We start from the raw sequence: 21,803 nt of genomic DNA, 5'->3' as shown, positions 1-21,803 counted from the left end.
CAGAAAATCCCACCCAGGGATCCAGTTTCATGAGTCTGTTTGCCCCACGTCTTCATGTGCTTGTCTTGACAGTGAGTTTGGATAGTCTGTTCCAATGGGTGTCTGAGAGTTGGGGGAGAATTGAGCGCTGATATTTGTACAAGTATGCTTTCCTGACGGAAATGCTAAATAAGTGTCAGGCATGGTACCCTTGATCGATTTCCTCCCTCATTAGTCAGATTGGTGTGGGCAATTGTAACACACCAAGTGCCATGCTGGTGAAAACGCAGAGCAGAGTGGGATTCAAATCTGGGATCCACCCAATTGCATGTGTCTCAGCACTACACTGGTCAGTGGACTTCAATCTACAAATCTAACAAATGGAAACCTTAAACCAATCCTGTGCAATTTTGCTCCAGAGTAATATACAAAGGAAACCTCTGCCACTCTGAAGAATTTTGTGCCACTGGTTCAGAAGAGGTTCACTAGATCAATTCCAGGTTTGACTGGGCTGTCATGTGAGGAACAGTTGAGTAGCTTGGGCTTGTACTCGCTGGAGCACAGAACAATGAAGGGGAATCTGACTGATTTATATAAAATACTCAACAGGATTGATAACGTAAATGTTAACCAAATGTTCCCCCTTCTAGAACAGTCTAAGACAGGAGCTCATAGGTTAGAGTAAGGGGTGGGACAGAGGGGTGTGGGGGGCGATGTTCAAGACAGAGATAAGGAGAAGCTACTTTTTACAGAATCTATGGAACTCACTGCCCCAGTGCGCAGTGGATGCAGAATCAATCAATGGATTCAAGAAAATGATGGATAAATGTTTGATCAAAAGCAGGTTAAAGGGTTATGGGGAAAAGGCATGAAAGGGGAGTTGGGATGAGATGAAAATCAGCCATGATCATACAGGATGGCAGAGAGGACTGGAAGGGCTGAATTGCTGACTCTCCTAATTCCTACATTCCACTTGACAAAAAAAATATTCAAAAGGCTGCGAGTACCGGGTGAGAATGTCAGAAATAAAAATGGCAACATAATTATAAACACAATAAATTACAAGTAAAAACCCAAAAGAGAACTCAAGTGTTCTTGACTTTCCATTTAATAAAGTAAAATTATTACAAAAAGGCATTAAAGGTATTAAATTGATTTTCTCTTTCCCCCACAGAGACATAAAAACATAATAAACAGGAGTAGGAGTACATCAAATGATCCCTTGGGTCTGACCGTCTATTTCAACTCCATTTTCCCACTTGATCCCCCTTATCCCTTGTTTCTCCTAGTGCCCAAGAATCTATTGATCTCTGCTTTGAATATACTCAAAGACAGAACAACAATAGCCCTCTGGGGTGATGAATTCCAAAGATTCACAACTGCCTTACCGAAGAAATTTCTCTTCATCCCAATCCTAAATGACCAATAGTTTATCTTGAGACTCTGCCCTCTACTTCTAAACTCTTTAGACAGGGGAAGCTCTGAACATCTGTCCTCCAAGTCCTTTAAGAATTTTGTACATTTCTACACAATCATCTTTCGTTCTTCTAAACACCGAAGAATAGAGGCAAATTCTACTCAATCCCTAATTGAAGGGCATTCCAGGAATCAATCTGCCAAACCTTTTCCGTATCCTGCCTAAGGCAGATCCATCCTTCCTTAAGTAAGGAGAACAAAACTGCTCACGTTTATCTAGATGTGGTTTGGGGAAGAAAACTTAACCTGGAACATTGAATTGTTTTTAAAGAAATTAGTCTTGTTTGATGGTTGAGGGGTGCTTGCAATGAAAATGATCCTCTTAATCTTTGCCATCTGCTTTTACTACATAATTATTTTACACTCAAGGGCTGATGAATTATGCTTTGCACTAACATCGCACGCGGATTGCTGACTTAGCTGAAGCATTCAACATTGAAATTGCATTTTGATTCTGCAATGAGCAGAAGAGTCTGTTTCTGGTACCGAAACCTTTGCGTTTGTTCAAATTGTGAACCAAACAACTGCTTTCTCAATTTACCTGCATCCAATCTGCTCATCTATTGTACACTCGCTCCAACTTACCAAACTTGCTAAAGATCATTTTTACTTAAAGGTTCCTTGATGTCCAATGAAAAATCACTCTAGAATTTACTTTTTAAATTCAGTTTACAGGACATGGGCATTGGTGACTAGGGCAACATTTATTGCCCTTCCCTAATTGCCCTTCAAAAGACGGTGGCAAGCTGCCTTCTTGAACGTCTGTAGTTTGAAGTGTAGTTCACCCACAGTGCTGTTAGGGAGGGAATTCAGGATTTTGACTACTATTATTAGTGTCACAAGTAGGCTTACATTAACACTGCAATGAAATTACTGTGAAAATCCCCTAGTGGCCACACTCCAGCATCTATTCATTTACACTGAGGGAGAATTTAGCATGGCCAATGCACCTAACCAGCACATCTTTCGGACTGCAGGAGGAAACTAGAGCAGCATAAGGAAACCCAAGCAGACACAGGGGGAATGTGCAGACTCCACAGACAGTGACCCAAGTCAGGGACTGAATCTGGGTCCTTGGAGCTGTGAGACAGCAGTGCTAACCATTGTGCCACTGTCCTGATTGAGTTACAGTTCCCTCCCCACCAACCCCTACCCACCCCCACCCCAACAAAACATACACACACTCATCCATCTATGTGGTTGAATAATCTAGAGCTTTTGTATAGAGAAGCTAAACGACTACATTCTGAAATTGAAAATAATTGTAACAAATGCCTAATTTCTTTACATATTATTACTCATTTATTCTCTTTCAATTCCAATTTTAACCTCAATTCACACTATTTTTCCCTCCTTGCCACCAGATATTTATAATGATGTTGAGATAATACTATGCAAAAATTGGTAGATTAGGAGTTGTTTTATTAAATAAGAGGCTGTGTTATTTGTCGGTGCCAACCTTGCCTCTGATTCAGAAGGTCATGAGTTCAAACTCGATTCAAGAGATTGAAGCATAGAATCCAGTCTGGCCATTCAGGGACTGCTAGAAGTCTAATTTAAATGGAGACCGGAGGGATATAAAGTATCCCATGGCAAAGGATAGGAGTCCTATCACCTCAGAAACAGATGACCTGGCCATTTATTTCAGTGCTATTTTTCAGGACAAATTGTTAGATTTCCTAATGTACAACATTGAGTTGATTTCAGAAGAATGCCAAGGTGGGAGAAATATATGGTGTAAATCCAACTTCCATTCTCCTTTTGGAGATTTTGAGGTTCATTCCAAATCTTCCCAATTTCCGCCAATGGGCCAGTAACAATTTGGTTAAGAATTGGACCAGAACATGTCCTGAATTTTGTCTATTCTGAGTCGTGAAACCAAAGTGGGGGGGGGGGGGGGGGGGTGGTGGCGTTGGTGGCGAGAATATCTAACAGATTCTTATCATCCTAAATTGCAATGCTAGCTGTACCACAGCACTACATGGACGCTGGAGTCTGCAGTCTCGCTACCCATTGCCCAGGCACTGGGTGCAATTATCTTTGAAAGCTCAAGATGGACAGAATCGGAGGAAGAGAGAGGCTGGATAAAAGTGACAGTAGGAAGCAAAAAAGCAAAGGAGAATTTGCAGGGAAGAACCTGGTAACTTACCTGTCAGTCCCAGTGTGCTAAGCAGACAGCCCCCCTGTTTGTGTTGCATGCACTGCATGTGTCAGGCGGACTAGTCTTATCTGACTGACTGACGGCTCTGTCACGCCAATGCAGAACTGTACCTCCATCCACTGACCTATCGAAAATGCTACTCAGCTGAAGATTTCTGCCGGGTTTTTTTTCAGAGAGGCGCAGTGTGTTGCTGCTTTATTGTTGAAGCTTTCGGGGAATGAGAAGCCAGCTCCTGGCTTCGCTGGAGAACAACACGACCAGGTTCCTAAAGGAAGGATCTGAGAGAGGGAGTGAGAACCGCAAGGCTGCACTTTCTCCAAGGAACTCGAACCTATCCGGATATAATAAAGGATTTCGACAGGTTTTTTTTCTTAATAAAAAAAGAGCTGCATGGATGTTAACACTGGAAAAGTTAATTTTCACAATGGTCATTGAGAAGATGTGAAATTGAAACGATTTGGGCTTCAGCGATGATCGCCTGTTTATTGTCTTCCCAGAATGATAACATTAGTGGAAACGCTGCGTTTTAAATGAAAAAGACAATAGTGTCGATGTATCAGGAGAGATCACAGGGGAACCTAACCTACAGGTAAAAATATAAGTCTCTTAAACTATTCCACTGTGTTCGGTTGGTTATCTTTTTAAAGCGAATGTTTTTTTTTCTGGGTTTAAAAAGAATATTTAGGGTTTGCTATGATGGTATTGCGATGCGAGGCTGTAGGTTATTTTTCAACGTCTGAAACCAATTGGATGGGATTAAAAAATATATAATTTTTTAAATAAGAAACTGGACCCAGTAGGACATCCGAACCCACGAGTCCAACAGCAGCCTGTGGCTGGCGGGTTTGGATTGAAGGGTTAGATGGTCCAGTGTGTGCAGAGGCTGGGGTGCGAAACTGTAGTCAGTCTTTATTTCCAATTACGGAGAACTCTTCAACAGTCACGTTCTCTCTCATTCCACAAGTAAACTGATTCAGATGGGAAATCACCAACTCCATTAACCGGTCTGAAACCTGCTGACTGTGTGGACTGATCTCGGGATTGGCAGAGCCAATCCGGATTCATTTATGGGTTCCAAGCCGTGTAAAGATGTCCCATTGCTCTCTCGCCTCTTTTGTTTTGAGAGGGAGGGACTTTCCCAATAACCTCACAGAAAGGAAACGTAAACCTCTCAGTTTAGACTCTGGTAAAATTGTCCAGTGTTTTTTTGAATGTTCGTCTGGCTTGTGTTTTGTCCTGTCTGCTGTGGGAAGTAGAATATTGCTGCCTGCCATAATCATGTTAGCACCCGACACACCAGCCATTTATCAACTTTAATGGGGTTGATAAGGCGCCCACCTCCTTGAACATTCACTAAAGCCATTTCTGGGACTGTGGCAATGCTTCTGTCTCCTAATTACAAGGTGCAGCGCGTAGCTAGCTCACTGCTAAGTATTGTATGAGGGCTGATAATTAAAACCTGGTACAGAAAAAACAGCCTGAATATTGACTTAGCCTTTAACCAAGCACACAACAACCTTCCTGAAATGTTCCATCTACCCTGAGCGACTGTGCAAGTAAACACAGCCATGGATGTGGCTTCTGGTGTGGAACCGATGTTGTGATCCCTGTTGCTGCAATAATTGGCACTGGGGGAAAGCGCTGGATTTAATTAGGAATTATTTGATTAGGTGATGAGCATTGAATATTTAACCAGTGTGGACAAGCGTGCATCCTGAGAATTTGATATCAGGTGGAGCCAGAGTTTGGATACATGACCGAATGGAGATTGAAACCCCCCAGTGATTAACCCAGGAATGGATGAACTGTCCTTCAAGATACACTGGGCAGGTGATTCGTGAAACTCGGTCAAATTGAACACGGGGTCGGTGGGGTTTCATTCTGAGAGATGTGGTTCCCACACTGAATGCATGTACACCTACAGGCCCGTTAACCTAAATAGTTAAAAAGCTAAATAGTTAAAAGCCTAGTTAAATAGTTAAAATTCTGTAAGAAGTCTGACAACAACAGATTTGAACCTGGTGTTGTCAGACTTCTTACTGTGTTTACCCCAGTCCAGCGCCGGCATCTCCACATCAATTCAATTCTCACTGGCAAAACAGACAATGGGAATGCCTCAGAAAGAATATATTAGAAGCTACTCTGATCAACCTCCAAGGTAAAGGGGAGAAATCGGTGTAACGCAATGGGAATGAATTTTAAGAACGGTTTTAACTTTAGTGAGGACAGCCTTAGAAATCCCGGAATGAATGTTTTCCAGGGAGTATTGGCCAAGATTATATCAACAGACGAGTGTGAGAATTCACCGCACACAAAACTAAGTGATCATATCAAACTACTTTATCAACTGAGTTCAGCGGCCTTCATAATTGGCGAAAGGAAATCAAATAAATACTTTAGTAATGGAGGGGCGGGATTGGTCGTGTGTGAGGAGTAACAGCAGCCCAGGCTCCAAACCTATCCCATGGCCTGGCGAGTCAACTTGTACAACCTTCTCATGCAGCACCAGAGATGTGCGGGTTAGGTGGGTTGGTCATGCTAAATTGCCAATAGTGTCAGGAGGAACCCGCAGGGTAAATATGTGGGGTTATGGGGATAGGGCTTTGGTGGGATTGTGATTGGTGCAGACTCAATGGGCCGAATGGCCTCTTTCTGTTCCTCAGGGATTGTATGATTGTAATGCAGCTGTGAGAATCCCCCCTGATGTATAGTGACACCTCAAATCATAACTGCTGGTAACCAGGGTTGCCAACTCTGATTAAATATCATAGAGCCCCCACAGTACAGAAGGAGGCCATTCAGCCCATCAAGTCTGCACTGACCACAATCCCACCCAGGCCCTATTCCTGAAATTCCACATATTTACCCTACTAATCCCCTCTCACTAGGGTCAATTTAGTATGGCAAATCAAAAGAGAAAACGCTGGAAAATCTCAGCAGGTCTGGCAGCATCTGCAAGGAGAAAAAAAGAGTTGATGCCTTGAGTCCAAATGACCTTTTGCCAAAGCATTAGCATAGCCAATCAACCTAACCCACACATCTTTGGACTGTGGGAGGAAACTGGAGCTCCTGGAAGAAACCCAGGTCAAAATGGTGAGAATGTGTAAACTCCACACAGACAGTCACCTAATGCCAGAATTGAACTTAGGTCCCTGGTGCTGTGAGGCAACAGTGCTAACCGTCATGCTGCCAATATATCCTTGGAGGTTTGATCACATAATTTTCCTACCATCCAGACATTAGTGGACCACCACATCCATCCTTGTGACTCATACTACCTTCCTGGCCAATTGGAAAGCAAAACTACTCTTTTATCCTATTGGGTGATGCTTGACTGTCAGTCGAAGACCTCCCCCCCCCCCCACCAATCTCTCCCGCTCTCTCCTCCTTCCCCTCCCCCTCCCCCTCTCCATTTTCCATACTTTTATATCTGGTAAATAGAAACCTTGAAAGAAAGTGACAAATAAAAATGTGATGTATCATTGATTTTCTCCAGGGTTGCAAACAGCAGTATCCTGGAGGTTAGTCTTCAATCTCTGGAGACTCCAGGTCAATGTTGCAAGCTTAGCAACCCTGCTTGGTGACCTGTTCCAAGGAAAAAAAATGAGACACGGAGGCAGACATAGGACATTGCCTGAGTCGGTAGACATGGGAAGTTTCTAGGTTGAAGTATAAATCAGCAGCAGTGCTAGATTGCAAGGCAGGGATACGATGAGTATGCACCAGAGACCTTAACCTAGAGTTACATTAGGGAATTAAATTCACCAATAAACATAAAGCTGGGAGAAAAAGGAGGCAAAGTCACACTGTGCAAAGAGATTGATCAATGATAAATGAAATTCAATACAGACAATTAAAATTGTGTATTGGAAGTAATAAATAAGAGATGTGTACTCTACAGGTGGAACGCAATTCGAACAAGGAAATTTAGTGGTGTTGCCTCTTCATTCACCATGTTTAAGTGTTGATTGTTGACAGTAAATATGATTGCTGTCTTACATTGCTATATCAATCCAGTTCACATTGTCAGAAGCCTTTGCTGAAACAATTTTAGACCATACTTGGTGTACTGCACACAGCCCTGCTCACTACTGTAAGGAGACACCTGCCCCTAACATAGGAACATATAAGATAGCTTACCTGTGCCAGTCAGGCTGATACTACTGGAGGGAAGAATTTTAAAGAACAGTTTTATGAGCTAGTTCTCATCATCCTGTGGGAGGCAATGACCTAGTGGAATTATTGTTAGACCATTAATCCATAAACTCAGCTAATGTTCTAGGGACCCGGGTTCAAATCCCACTGTGGCATATGGTGGGATTTGAATTCAATATAAAGTACCTGGAATTAAAAATCTACTGATGACCATGAAACCATTGTTGGAAAAGCCCATCTGGTTCACTAATGTCATTTAGAGAAGGGAAATCTGTCCTTATCTAGTCTGGCCTTTATGTGACTCCAGAGCCACAACCTGTGCCTGACTCTCAACTGCCCTGCAAGGGCAATTAGGGATGGGCAAAAAATGCTGGGCAGGCAGTGACAACCATGTCCCACGAAGGAATAAAAAAAACTCAGAGAAGGGTATCTCTGGGAAGGTGTTACAGTATTTAATAAACTTAACAAAACAAAGAAGCTTTAGAATAAGCCATGCGTGTAAATTTAGGGCCAAGTTCAGGATTCATTTACATAGACTGAGATCAGTAAAGTAATCAGTAACTGACTACCAGAGTTATTGATTACTCGTTGAAAAGTGTAAGAATAGCCAGCATTAAAAATATCTCACCTGTAGAACTACCAAATAAAGTAGGCGCATAAGATCATGGTGGAAAAGGGGAGGTAAAATATGATTAGCAAAACCACACTATAAAGTAGGGATATGGCTATTTAAACAAATGTTGCTGAGAATTGAATACGATTTCCTCATTAGGCATTTTTGATGATTGGGATGCTGCTGGATGATCATTATTTAGATAGATGAAAAAAACAAGAATAACATCACAACTTAATTAGAGTTCTCTCCCTGCCCGATTTCCAAAGTATTAGGAAATTTCCAAGATTTCCCAGGAGAAAGGAAAAGAAGAAGGGGTCAGGATTGAATATATTCAAGATTGAATTAAACAAATGTTTCATCAACAAGGGAGTGGAAGGGTTATTGGAGACAGGCAGAAAAGTGGAATTAATGCTGCAATCAGATCAGCCATGATCTCATTGAATGGCAGAACCGGCTGAATGGCCTATTCCTATTTCTTATGATTTTATGAGAGGCTGTGCAGAAAAGTGAGTGAAAGTTGGGGGTCAAAAAAATACAATGAATGACAATTGAGAAGGTAAAGAATGAGAGTTCCCTAGTTCATAAATGTGTTGTCAACTATATGCTCATCATAAAAACATTGAGAATAATTGTATCTGAAAAGTGAAGAATATAACCCTTCGTCAGAGCACAAGATAGAAATGAAAATCAAGATAAAAACAGAAATCAAACTTCATCTGTGCTAATATAGCAAGAAGCTAGGTGGGAGGAATTCAAATAATAGACAGACAAACTATGGACATTTGTGATCTGGTAATATTTTCATGGGAATTTTTCACAATCTGGGACTGTAATTTCAGTGGAACCCCTGGAGATAAATGACAAACAGATCTTCCACTGAAATTACTACAGCAGATTGAAGAACCACTGCAGGAATTTAGGCCGATGTATCAGAAATGCACACCATCAAAGGGTTTGCAGTATTTATTTTTAGATCTCAAATGACTTTCTTCCAAAACTTTGTATTTGCATTCATAGTAATAGGTGGTTTCCATAGATAGGGCAGCATCCCTTAAGACTGAAATTTACAACCTTTTTGATGCCATGTAATGGAAAGAGAATGCAGAGCTAACAATTATTCTTTTATCAACGAGTCAATTTTTAGCGTTCCATGTGGTTTACCAACCATGCAATCCTATACTATAAAGACAGAAAGTAACATGCTATCATGCATGGTGGCAGAGTGATTAGCATTGCTGCCTCACAGCAATGGGTATGGGTTCAATTCCTAGCTTTGGTCACCGTCTGTGAGGAAGTTCTCCCCGTGTCTGCGAGGGTTTCCTCCATTTGCTCCAGTTTCCTCCCACAGTCTGAAAGGCAAAGAACAAAGAAAATTACAGCGCCGACCATGCTGCCTGACTTAACTAAAACCCCTCTACCCTTCCGGGGACCATATCCCTCTATTCCCATCTCATTCATGTACTTGTCAAGACGCCCCTTAAAAGTCACTACCATATCCACTTCCAGTACCTCTCCTGGCAACGAGTTCCAGGCACTCACTACTCTCTGTGTAAAAAATCTGCCTCATACATCTCCTTTAAACCTGTGCCCCCTAGTAATTGACTCTTCCACTCTGGGAAAAAGCTTCTGACTATCCACTCTATCCATAGAGCTATGAGGAGAGGCTGAATAGACTGGGCTTGTACTCGTTAGAGTTTAGAAGGATGAGGGGAGATCTCATTGAGATGTACAAGATGATGAAACGGATGGATAGGGTAGAGGTGGAGAGGTTCTTCCCACTCAGAAAGGACAGCAGGACTAGAGGGCACAGCCTCAAGATAAGGGGGGGACAGTTTAGAACAGAGTTGAGGAGGAACTTCTTCACTCAAAGGGTGGTGAATCTCTGGAATTCTCTGCCCGTTGAAGTGGTTGAGGCTACCTCACTGAATATATTTAAGACGCGGGTTGATGGGTTTTTGGTAGGCAAGGGAATTAAGGGTTATGGGGAGAAAGTGGGGAAGTGGAACTGAGCCACTTCAGATCAGCCATGATCTTGTTGAATGGCGGGGCAGGCTCGAAGGGCTAGATGGCCTACTCCTGCTCTTATTTCTTATGTTCTTATGTTCTTATACCCTCTTAATCTTGTAGACTTCTATCAGGTCTCCCCTCAACCTCCATCACTCCAGTGAGAACAAACCAAGTTTCTCCAACCTCTCCTCATACCTAATGCCCTCCATACCAGGTAATATCATGGTAAATCTTTTCTGTACCCTCTCCAAAGCCTCCACATCCTTCTGGTAGTGTGGCGACCAGAATTGAACACTATATTCCAAGTGTAGCCTCACTAAGGTTCTATAAAGCTGCAACATGACTTGCCAATTTTTAAACTCAGTGCCCCGGCTGATGAAGGCAAGCATGCTGTATGCCTTCTTGACTACCTTCTCCACCTGCATTGCCACTTTCAGTGACCTGTGTACCTGTACACCCAGATCCCTTTGCCTATCAATACTCTTAAGGGTTCTGCCATTTACTGTATATTTCTATCTGTAATAGACCTTCCAATATGCATTACCACACACTTGTCTGGATTAAACTCCATCTGCCATCTCTCCGCCCAAGTCTCCAACTGATCTATATCCTGCTGCATCCTCTGATGGTCCTCATCACTATCTGCAAATCCACCAACATTTGTGTCGTCTACAAACTTACTAATCATACCAGCTACATTTTCCTCCAAATCGTTTATATATATTACAAAGAGCAAAGGTCCCAGCACTGATCCCTGAGGAATGCCACTTGTCACAGCCCTCCATTCAGAAACACACCCTTCCACTGCTACCCTCTGTCTTCTCTGACCGAGCCACTTTTGTATCTACCCTGCCAGCTCACCTCTGATCCCCGATTTCAGACGCGCTGATTAGGTGCACTGGCCAAGTTAAATTCTCCCTCAGTGTACCCAAACAGGTGACGGAGTGTGACGACTAGGGGATTTTCACAGTAACTTCACTGTAATGTCAATGTAAGCCTATTTATGATGCTAATAAATAAACTTTAAACTTAAACCTAGGCCCAGAAGAACTAAGTCTAAGTAAGTTGCTGTACATTTAGTCTGAATAATAAAGTTTTTAAAGTTTATTTATTAGTCACTTGTAGGCTTACATTAACGGTGCAATGAAATTACTGTAAAAATCCCCTAGTTAGGTCAATGTGCAGCATGACTTTTCCACCAGCCCTGGTATACATCACACTCTCTCTCACTCCAGCCCAGGTGGTGTCCTGATCTTGTCAATCCTCCTGAACTGTACTTTTCCAGGATTTCTTTCAGAAATATGGCACTGATTTTCCATTTATATTGGTGTTTGCAAGTTTGGATGCAAGTAACATGTCAAAGGCAACATAAGTTGTAATGTATTTATCTTCTAAATGCAGATATCTGATGGGAAGAAACTTCCAGGCAGTGACAATCCGACTCTCCATTCCTTTTTGCTACTACATTAGTTGGGAGCCACATCTTCCTCACCCAACCTTCTGACTTGGCTAGCTGAGGTGTACGGGAAGTTTGGGAGTGTGGGGGAGGTCGAGAGTGTAGTCAGGAGGATCTGGAGGCTAGCCAGGGTTGTGAGGTGGTGGTCAAGAAGGTAGTCAGAGTTTGGGGAGTTAGTCATGAGGGGTGAGGAGGGTATCTGGGGGATTGGGGGTGCAATTGGAATGTTGGGAATTAGCTTGAAGGAAGGCAAAGTAATTCTGGGGTGAAGTGGGTAGTCGGGCAATAGAGGGTAACTGGAGGAGTGGAGCCTAGTCAAGGGTGACAGGTGGCTGGGGGTTAGTTGAGGGGGTGGGAAGGATAGTCAAGTGGGTGGGGGTGAGGAGGGGGATGGTCCAGTTAGGGGATTGAGGGGGTCAGCGCTATAGTTACCCAGGAATTCAACATGGTTTTAATTCTTTTAACATTTTCCGAGTAACTTCTAAGACAGTTAGAACCATCCGGCCTCCAATTTAAATCAGAATATCAGATGGTTCCCAGTACAGAGCACTTGCACGTTAAAAGTTTAAGTAGTCATTGTCTGGGGACTTCAAGGAGGTCCCCAGGCAACCAAGGAGACTTGGGCGGAGACATGGCAGATGGACTTTAATCCGAACAAATGTGAGGTAATACATTTTGGAAGGTCAAATACAGATAGGAAATATACAGTAAATGGCAGCACCCTTAAGAGTATTGATAGGCAGAGGGATCTGGGTGTACAGGTAAACAGGTCACTGAAAGTGGCAATGCAGGAGGAGAAGGTAGTCAAGAAGGCATACGGCATGCTTGCCTTCATCGGCCAGGGTATTGAATGTAAAAATTGACAAGTCATATTGACATGTTGACACCTTATCGAACTTTAGTGAGGCCACACTTGGAATATAGTGTTCAATTCTGGTCGTCGTACTACCAGAAGGATGTGGAGGCTTTGAAGTGGGTACAGAAAAGATTTACCAGGAGGTTGCCCGGCACGGAGGACATTAGCTATGAGGAGAGGTTGGAAAAACTTGATTTGTTCTCACTGGAGCAACGGAGGTTGACGGGAGACCTGATAGAAGTCTACAAGATTATGAGAGACATGGACGCAGTGGATAGTCAGAAGCTTTTTCCCAGGGTGGAAGAGTCAAGTACTAGAGGGCACAGGTTTAAGGCGTGAGGGGCAAGTTTTAAAAGAGATGTATGAGGCAGATTTTTTACACAGAGACTGGTGGGTGCCTGGAACTCATTGCCGGGGGAGGGCATGGAAGCGGATACGGTAGCGACTTTTAGGGTCGTCTTGACAAGTACATGAATGAGATGGGAATAGAGGGATACGGTGCCCAGAAGGGTAGGGGGTTTTAATTCAGTCGGGCAGCATGGTCAGTGCAGGCTTGGAGGGCTGAAGGGCCTGTCCCTGTGCTGTAATTTTCTTTGTTCTTTGTTCTTTGAGGTGTCCCCAATGCATTTTCTTTGGTGTCTCCTGGGTATAACCCTCCAGAGATTGGAAGTTATGCACCATGATATAATTTGGAAATTAATTAATTTTGCAGATTACCCCACAGGCATCTTTTGGTGCATCACATACTTTGGGAATCAAGGGAAACTCTTTTTAAAAAAAGGAGTGACTAGGGCATGAAAATATATAAATTATTCATGAAATACTGCAACTCAACTTTTATTATATATGCAGGTTTTCATGATTTAACGGACAGTACGACGATGACCTCTGAGGCACATGGTTGTAAGTTCAAACCGCGCTTCCTCACTTCAGCCCATTATCCAGCTGACATTCCACTGCAAGAGTGCCACACTGTCAATGGTGCTGTTTTGGATGAAATGTTCACCTGAGAAATGCCTCCGTTAAAAATTCCCACCTCACAATTTGAAGAGCAGCAAGGCAAGTTTGCTGTGGATGCTGGAATCTGAAACAAGAAATGAAAAATGCTGGAAAATCTCAGCAGGTCTGACAGCATCTGTGGAGGGGGAATAGAACCAATGGTTCAAGTCTAGATGATGCTGAGCCAGCATCATAAAGAAAAAGAGATTAAATGGTTATTTTTCTTATTTTATTTGTGGAAGTTTGCTGAGTGCAAACTGTCTGGCATTTTTGTATAAAAGTGTGACTACACTTCTAAAATAAATCATTGACTTTACAATGTGTTGGGATTTGCTGAAGTCTCAAAACATGCTCTTTAAGTTCAAATTATGTTTTCTTTCTCTTTTAAATATTGACTGACGGAATATATCATGAGGTCTCCCACTAAAGTAATTTTGCATGAGCTCTCTGCTATTGAACACATTGATTACTTTCTGAAGCCGCCGTTCCTATCGTACGATTCAATGAAGGCTGTTGCAGACTATTTCTGGGATCCGAGTCTGCAGTGAAACATCTGCAAACAGCTGGAACGTGAAGCAGCTGCATGATTGATATTGGTAATGTATTATGGAGCCTTGGTAACTGAAGCAACTCTGACAGTGTGGGCTGGAATATCAGACAATTCATTACATTTATGCTGGTAAAATGACATTCAAAAAGATTGGGACATGTTCCAATGGTAGAGTGCAAAGGGCCATAGACAAACCAGAAATTATAAATGCCCTTTAATTAAACATTGATGTTTCAATGAAACCAAAATCATTTCTTTAATGCTGATTTTAGGGTGAAATGTAAATTCAGTGTTTCTGGGTTCCAATCTTGGGCCTTTTATTAATATGTTTTTGCACCAGCACAGTTCTGCAAATACAGTGTTTTGTAAACTCGAACATTTGACATTTTCTATCTGGTAGGATCATTTTGCTGGTGCAAATGGGCCTGTGAGGACCACTGGAATACCCTAACATGCAATTTTCCATTTGCGCTCAACATCTAAATAATTGCTCTTGCATATTTTGTGCAAGTGCTTTTGTGTATGATTCAAATAAGATGATAATATATGGAAATCAGAGTGTGTGCAATTTCCTGTCATTCATGATGGAATCATGCTGTGTGTTATATCCATCTGGCTTGCGTATAAAGAGAAGTTCCATTTTCAAAAGAATTCTTAAAGGAACAAAACTGCTTAATGAATATTTTGCTTTTCTCCTTCCTGGTGGTCTTTGACTTTGTTTTTATACTTTCAATGTTATTTTTCAGCATTCCTTCCTTTTTTTTTGTGGACTGTTTTCTTCCCTTTTTGGGAATCAGATCGTATGGGAATATTTGTGATATCAGAAACAGTCAAACATTGGCTGCAGAATCACTAAGAAGCCAACTACAATTAAATCACTTTACAAATGTTGAGCAAAACAGGCAAATATGGTTGAAGGAGAATGGATGTAAAGACATTCGCCCCAGTTCAGGAAGTATTAAGTCATCCAGTGACAAGCTACAGAATCCCATGCTAGTTGTCCAAAAACATGATATTGATGATAGGAATTGCCATTGATACCGATATCATTGTATTTCATAGTAAAGGTGATACAAAAAGGTGCCAGGGACATCTTGAGTCACTGGCAGTCACCAATATACCAGCAATTGTATATGCAAGTCCTGTTCATAACGACTATGTAATAACAACAGATGAACACAAGCGTTCAGCATAGCACCAGTTCCACCACTGTAACATAAGAACATAAGAAATAGGAGCAGGAGTAGGCCATCTAGCCCTTCGAGCCTGCCCCGCCATTCAATAAGATCATGGCTGATCTGTCGTGGCTCAGTTCCACTTTCCCGCCCTCTCCCCATAACCCTTAATCCCCTCTCTTATCAAAAACCCATCAACCCGCTTCTTAAAAATATTTAGCGAGGCAGCCTCCACCACTTCAACGGGCAGAGAATTCCAGAGATTCACCACCCTTTGAGTGAAGAAGTTCCTCCTCAACTCCGTTCTAAACCGCCCCCCCTTTATCTTGAGGCTGTGCCCCCTAGTCCTACTGTCTTTTTTGAGCGGGAAGAGTCTCTCCACCTCTATCCTATCCATCCCATTCATCATCTTATACGTCTCAATGAGATCTCCCCTCATTCTTCTAAACTCTAACGAGTACAAGCCTAGTTTATTCAGCCTCTCCTCATAGCTCAACCCCCTCAACTCCGGTATCAGCCTAGTAAACCTCCTCTGCACTCCCTCCAAGGCCAAAATATCCTTGCGCAGGTGTGGCGCCCAAAACTGCACACAGTACTCCAGCTGTGGCCTCACCAATGCCCTATACAGCTGCAGCAAGACCTCCCTACTTTTATATTCAATCCCCCTCGCTATGAAGGCCAGCATCCCATTCGCCTTCCTGACCACCTGCTGCACCTGCAGGCTGGGTTTTTGCGACTCATGCACAAGGACCCCGAGGTCCCTCTGCACCGTCGCCTGCTGCAGTTTTTCGCCACGTAAGTAATAGTCGTTCCTACCATTCTTCCTACCAAAGTGGACCACCTCACACTTGCCAACATTAAATTCCATTTGCCATTTCCTGGCCCATTCGCCCAGCCTATCTAGATCCTTCTGCAGCATCTGTTGGAAAGACATTTAAAACCAATCTACAGTAGAATCTTCCTGTGACAGTCAAGATGATCACTGCATTTCCTTCCAGGTTACCATAGGGATCATCCGCAATATTGACCAATGCATTGTTTACGTACATATCAACAGATGTCCAGTTAGTATTTTCACGTCCTTTTCCATTGAATCACAACAGGAGCATGGCACAATTTCACTTCATTATCATATTTCGCAAATACCATCTGGATAGCTGGTTACTAGTCCTCCTCTGCCACCATCACATGCTCTTCTTACTGTAAACAATGACTCAGTCACTACTACCTTCTCAAGATCACTAATTGATTTCGTATGATCCAGTTCTGGTGCTTGCAAATAATATTGAGAGAGCTGTAGAGTGCTGATTTCATGGATAGCAGTTAATTACCCATGGAAAAATAGAAGGAAGAAACATGGGCATATTTCCCTTTCCAGTATTGATTGAATGTATGGTTTGGGGGGTGTACTCGAATGTTTATTACCTTACAATGAGTGAGTGTGTCGATCAGATAGTATGAGCCAAATAGCAATTTTGGCACAATGGAGAAAGGAATCCTCCCCCTTCACAATTCATCACTAACTTATCTCTTTAATCACAGGGTTTTATAAAGAGGCAGCTTCAAAGGTGTCCAGGGAGAAATAATTCTACGTCCTGTAATTCTGGTTTGTTCCCTAGCATTATTGCCACCTTGTCCTACAAGTCAGCAAGTGGCTTTGAGCAGCTGCGAACGTTGGGAACATATAAAGCGACACTCAGACATCCATACCAGAACCCACCCTACATGTGAGTACGTGAATTGTCACACAGACAGAACAAGTTGTTACACAGAAACCAAGAAACTAGAAGCAGGAATAGGCCATTCAGCCCTTCAAGTCTACTCCACCATTCATCTTTATCATGACTGATCATCAAATTCAATATCCTGATTTCCCCCCTTCCTCTCAGATCCCTTGATCCCTTTAGCCACAAGAGCTATATCTAATTTCTTCTTCAAATCAGACAACGTTTTGGCCTCAACTATTTTCTGTGGTAGTGAATTCCACACATTCACCACTCTCCGGGCGAAAAAATTTCTCCTCACCTCAATTCTAAAAGGTTTAACCCTTATCTCCAAACTATGGCCCCTAGTTCTGGACTCCCCCGCCATTTGGAACATTCTTTCTGAATCTACCCTGTCTAACCCTGTCAGAATTTTATAAGTTTCTATGAGATCCCCTCACCTTTCTAAACTCCAGTGAATATAACCCTAGATGACTGATTATCCCACTGCCTTCCAAATGCTGAGTTATGAAATCCTTGATAATGGAGCAACTTCCCCAGTACCAACGTTAGACTCACTGCTCTATAGTTCCCTGTTTTCTCTCTACCTCCCTTTTTGAATAGCGGGCTTACATTAACTACCCTCCAATCTGTAGAACCATTCCAGGGTTCACAGAATTTTGGAAAATAACCACCAATGATCTACTTTAGCCAGGGCCACTTTGTTGCATGAATTCGTTGAGATTTCAAGTTGTCAATTTGTTGAGCATAGTAGTGATAAGTCGTAGCCAGAACTGATGCCCTACTTCCATTTCGAATGCATGATGGGTGGCATGGTGACAAGGATCAGCACTGCTGTCTCACCGTGCCAGCGACCCAGGTTTGACTCCTGGCTCGGGTCACTGTCTATGCAGTCTGCACATTCTCCCCATTTCTGCCTGGGTTTCCTCCGGGTGCTCTATTTTCCTCCCATAGGCTGAAAGACATGCTGGTTAGGTGCATTGGATATGTTAAATTCTCCCTCAGTGTACCCGAATAGGTGCCAGAGTGTGGCGACTAGGGGACTTTCACAGTAACTTCATTGCAGTATGAATGTAAGCCTTACTTGTGACTCTAATAAATAAACTTTAATGATGAAATAGTCAAAGAAATATAAATGCTTTATGTGAGACTTTCGTCAAAATTTGGGAACACTTTGCAGTATACGTACTTTGTCTATCTATTTGGTATGAGATCCGAGTGGATAGCTTAACTTTGGCTAATTTAGTTAGGTTTGGCACTTTTCCTCATGTAGTCCAATCCTGCTGTGTGTAAGGCAAATGCCATAGATCTTTTGATTTGTATTTGGTCAGGTGTTATTCAGCACTCTTTTCCTTGCCTCCTTTCTGATGCTGATGTAAAAATACTTACGCATTTTTCTTGCACTATCCAGAAATCTGGGTGCTCTGTCTTGCCGGTGCTCGATTATAAATACGTCTATGGACTACAAACCAGTAATTGAATATTCCTTCTAAGCATTTGCTTGAAGAACTGCCTTGCCCTTTAAATGACAATTCTGGCCAATTTAACTAGATACAGTAATCTACAACATCCCATTCCAAATCTATAGATCTGGCTGCAATAGGTAATTATATGCCAGCGACTCACATCATTAGGGTTGGCTCTGGAACGTTAACTGGGGCTAAGCATATGTTACTCAGTGAGTATACATCCCAGTACAAAATCTTACCATCATCCAAGAATGTGACGCAATAATGGGCCTAATGTGTCATTGTCCTACTGCACAAGGGGGGCCAGTTTTAAAAACACAACATGATTTTATCCCAGGCAAAGCTTCAAAAATATTCACGTGCACAAACGAAAGGTTATCAGAACAGCCAAGAAGAAAAACTCACACCCTATATTAAAAAAAAATTCCCTTCCTTATTCTCTCAGTTCTTCACAATACTTTCAACAATAATCCTGGATTCTGCAAAATTTAAATATGAACACAAAATGTGTTTCAGAGAGTTCTCTCTTTAATTTAAAAGTGCACAAGAAATTCCAATTTTTCTGTGAGTTGCAGATATTAAAGAGAATTTGTTCAATAATTTTATAGCAGGCTGGTGATTCATCTAATAGAAGGATACCAGTGGCACAGAGTGCATTGCATGAAAGTTAGACAAATAAAGCATTGATCTAAAGTTATAAACCATCCAAATTGAAGCACTACAGTATGAATCACATAATACAGTAACACTACATTTTTTGAGTCACGTAATAGTGTAGCCAAGGTATTTTCACTTCAACTCCACTATTATTTCTGAAAGAATAGTCAGTACATCTACATATCTAATAAAGAACAATGCCTGTAAATCCATGGCAATTACAGTGAGTTTAGATTACATTGATAAAGCACTTTGATGTCTGTCTAATCTCCTTAATATGTTACTGGCTTGTAACACAAATAAAAATACATACAATCTGTAATGCTTTCTTAGCTATCTTTTTATTCTTTGTAGAAATGAGTGATGGCAATACAACTCATCTGGTGTATATGACTGAGTGAAGTCGAATTTCAGCTTTTTCCAGGTATCAGATGAAATTAAAGGACAATTTTGCCTTCCATTTTCTCTTCATTCAAATCCTAACCTTTAATTTAAAATTTGGTGTCCAGTTTGCAGGCTGCTTGAGTACAAATGTAATAGGAATGAATAATGAGACATATCTGACAGTAGTCATCAGGGAGGCTTATGTTCGAGAAGATACAATGTGAGAGGAAACTGAAATTGAAAAGGGAAGTTCCATTTCAATTTGGCGAGTCAGAGAGGCAGATCGGTGCAGTAGGACCTCAAAACGTCACAACCTCCATTATGTCATTTTCTCTCCCTGAGTTTTCCATTAGTATGTTTCCTGTAAAGCAATTTTATAGATAATGGCTTGGTCGCACAATTAGAAAGTGATCTTTTCAATGCCATCAAGTCTGTCTGTCCAATGAGTTTTAAATACTCAGCATAACTAATCTGTGCATTTGAGAACACACCAGACTTACTCAGAGTCCATTTCCTCTTGTGGCAGAGGAGACACTGGTAAAGTGTTATTATCACTATTCCAGTAATCCAAAGACCCAAAGTAATGTTCTGGGGCCTCCAGTTGAACTCCCACCATGCCAGACGGTGAAATTTGAATTCAATAGAAATCTGGAATTAAAAGTCTAGCAATAACTATGAAACCATTGCTGATTGTTGTAAAGTCCTATCTGGTTCACTAATATCTTTTGGGGAGGGAAACCTGCCACCCTTACTGATTTGCCCTACATATGAATCCAGACCCACACTATGTGGTTGACTCTTAAATGGACAGAGCAAGCCAAGGACTGAGACAATTAGGGATTGGCAATGAATGCTGGCCCAACCAGCAACGACTACATCCCATGTGAGAAGTTTTTAATAAGTGCTAACTCCAGAAAAAATTATCTTTGATAACGAATTGGTGCGTTGGTTTTCTGCAACACGAGTCAGTTTCTTGTTAGCAGTTTCTTGTGTTGATTGTTTCAAAATCTCAGCTAAATTCATCTGGTTAATGAACAAATGGAACCAAGAAGTTCAATCCAGAAAGAGCTGAAGAATAGAAGTTCAGAATCAACTGAAATCAATCCCTCGTTTATCTGGTTACAGAGTGACTGTGGTACCCAGAAAGCTGTCAGATAAATTTGAAACATGGAACAATAGCAAGTTGAATCCTTTGAAGGACCGAGGGCAACACAAACTGTTGCCCTGTACTCAATCCATGCCCTCCTTTTAAAGGAAATTTGCTCCAAATTTTTGCTATGTTCTTCTCCCCAGGAATGAATTAAACAAAATGCTGAAATGTGGACCTATGTCTGCATCCTACAGCATTTATTCTGACCAATTTCCTGTCTTGAAATGTCTACAGCCTTAAAGATCAGGTGTCATTGGTTTGAATTTTGCAGTAATTGTGACAGTGAACTGTCAATGTTTGCCATCGATATTCCTCTAAAACTGACAGCAACCTCACGGGTCTCTGCAGTTAATTGCAGAAATCCCAAAGTTTCTGTCATGTCTTCACGTCTCTTGAGGGAGTGTTGTTGAAGTTCCCTCAGACTGCAATCAATTCAAAATCATTGAACCAGCAAGAGTTTCCGTGCACACAAGGGTTATCACATGTCCCTCGTTTTCAGGTACAGTTCTTAGATGAGGCACAGTGTTTCTGGGCAAACAACATCCTTAGAAGAGTCCCTCATTCACAAAAATCATCCCAAGTACCCTAATATTTAAATTCTCATGTTGGAATATATTCAATGCATAAATAAGGTACGGCACAAAATATGTAGGGGATGTTGCCTTAGGCTACCTGTTAAATGTCTAAATAGTAATAATAAATGCGTTAGAAATATGCAGGATGTTTCTATTTTAGTTATTATTGCTATAGCTATTACATAGAAGGGAACAGCACTAGTACAGTTGCCATAACTACGACGCTGACTGAATGGCATATGACGTAGAAAACACACAAGATTCTAGGTTCATTGCAAAGTGAAAATTGTGTTGCCAAAAATGCATAATTGCTGCTTTAGCAACCAGCTCCAAAAGATTTTCCATATTTACAACCATCCAGAAAAGAAACATCTCTATTACATGCAGCATGCCAATCAGTACGTTCTGTTTCAA

The 21,803-nt window shown here is 41.7% G+C and overlaps 1 protein-coding gene across 1 annotated transcript in view; it reads left to right on the top strand.

The window, feature by feature from the left end:
* The first annotated feature begins 4,033 nt into the window (after nucleotides 1-4,033).
* LOC145342720 (short transient receptor potential channel 5-like) overlaps nucleotides 4,034-21,803 on the top strand; it is a 120,602-nt gene continuing 102,832 nt past the window's right edge. The window contains exon 1 of the mRNA XM_080188280.1: nucleotides 4,034-4,205. The gene's annotated coding sequence lies outside the window, so the exon portion shown is untranslated. The remainder of the gene's footprint in view (nucleotides 4,206-21,803) is intronic.

This window comes from Carcharhinus amblyrhynchos, chromosome 4, assembly GCF_965287045.1.
Source record: "Carcharhinus amblyrhynchos chromosome 4, sCarAmb.v2.hapA, whole genome shotgun sequence".
Taxonomy (NCBI): Eukaryota; Metazoa; Chordata; class Chondrichthyes; order Carcharhiniformes; family Carcharhinidae; genus Carcharhinus; species Carcharhinus amblyrhynchos.
The sequence above is the reverse complement of the archived record's forward strand: the minus strand, read 5'-3'. Positions and strand labels throughout refer to the sequence as shown.